This window comes from Nanorana parkeri, unplaced genomic scaffold (genome assembly GCF_000935625.1).
Source record: "Nanorana parkeri isolate BGI_ZX_2015 unplaced genomic scaffold, ASM93562v1 scaffold13, whole genome shotgun sequence".
NCBI classification, from domain to species: domain Eukaryota; kingdom Metazoa; phylum Chordata; class Amphibia; order Anura; family Dicroglossidae; genus Nanorana; species Nanorana parkeri.
Window position 1 is genome coordinate 2,226,712 of NW_017306281.1, and position 1,347 is coordinate 2,228,058.

At 36.7% G+C, this 1,347-nt stretch overlaps 1 protein-coding gene across 1 annotated transcript in view; it reads left to right on the forward strand.

The window, feature by feature from the left end:
• The window catches only part of ABCB9 (ATP binding cassette subfamily B member 9), a 40,612-nt gene that overhangs the window by 33,511 nt on the left and 5,754 nt on the right, over positions 1-1,347 (forward strand). The window lies entirely within an intron of this gene.

Consider the following 1,347-nt stretch of genomic DNA (forward strand, 5'->3'; position numbering starts at 1 on the left):
TATATATATATATATGTTGGGGAAGATTATAGACAAAAGTTTGAGATGTTCTAAGATTCAGGACAATGGCAACAAGAATATTTACCCATATGTGATGAAGTTGAACATAACCTCCTTCCTTTGTAACATTTTACAGTTTCTAATTACATACTGTGATAAAGGTTATCATGTGCTGACTCATTCATCAATAATAAACTTTCTTTGGTATCAGATTTATGTGTTATTATATCCAGCTTACAGTGACGACAAATTCTCTCCTGGGAAAAATAACAGAGCTCTTTCAGTTACTTAGTCTGTGACTGTCTGCAGGCAGACAGTAATTTCATTCATTTCCAGCCCCATCTAAATATCTTTTTGTGTGGCAGAGTTCAGTGTTCAGCTTCAATAGCTTTCTGAGTCATAAATGCGTTTTTCCACAATAGACAGTTCTTGTGTTTCAGATCTTTGGACTGTGGATAAAAAAAACCTGTTTCAAAAACCTTGAAATACTGTAGGATTACATCTACAACTTTTCCTTTCATCAACAGTTCCACTCATGTTTAATTATGTTTACTCATATTGGCAATGATTTACAGGTTCTGCAACTGTTTTCCTGAACTATTTCCATCTACCTCATCATCAGACACTTGAGGTTGTGACTTGAATTTAAAGAACCTGTGAGCTAATGTTTTACCCACAGTCGCGCTGTTAAAGGATCGTGTACCCAAAATTGGTATTTTCTGCAGGAATAGGATTGTCTGCAGGGGCTGTAAGTCCAGCAGTGTCCTGTTGTGCATTGTTTAAGCCCTGGTGAAGGGGATTCCTGATCCCCGAAACGCGTTGACTGTGCATATCTTCTTGTTGCTATTCATGAAGCCAATTCAGTTTTTTTTGGACTCTTTAAGACAATTACCTGGTACTCATTTTTAGTCTTCTTTTACATGGATTTCTCATTTTGGGTGTCCCCTCTCTCTGAAGGGTCTCCCGTTTTGTGAAGAGCTGCCGGAACTGGGCCATCAGCCCAAATATTGCTCCTTTTCTACTAGAATAGGCTTTCATTTGTTGCATTATAACACAGAAGTACTGAAACTATAACTAAACCTTTCCAAAGGAGGCCAGCAATGGCAGCCCACATAAGGGGGACTTCTACAAAAACAGTTTTTAGAAAACTCCTGAATGGGTTTTCGGTGTTTAGTGAATGTTGTTGTAACACGTGTTAAGTAATATTCTAACACCTTAGTGGTTGACAGCCAGGAGTCTTATTCATCCAATTGTATTCTTCAATATTCTTCTATACATTCTATATATAGACTGACCATGACATGAACAATATATATACAGTATACATATATATATATATATATATAT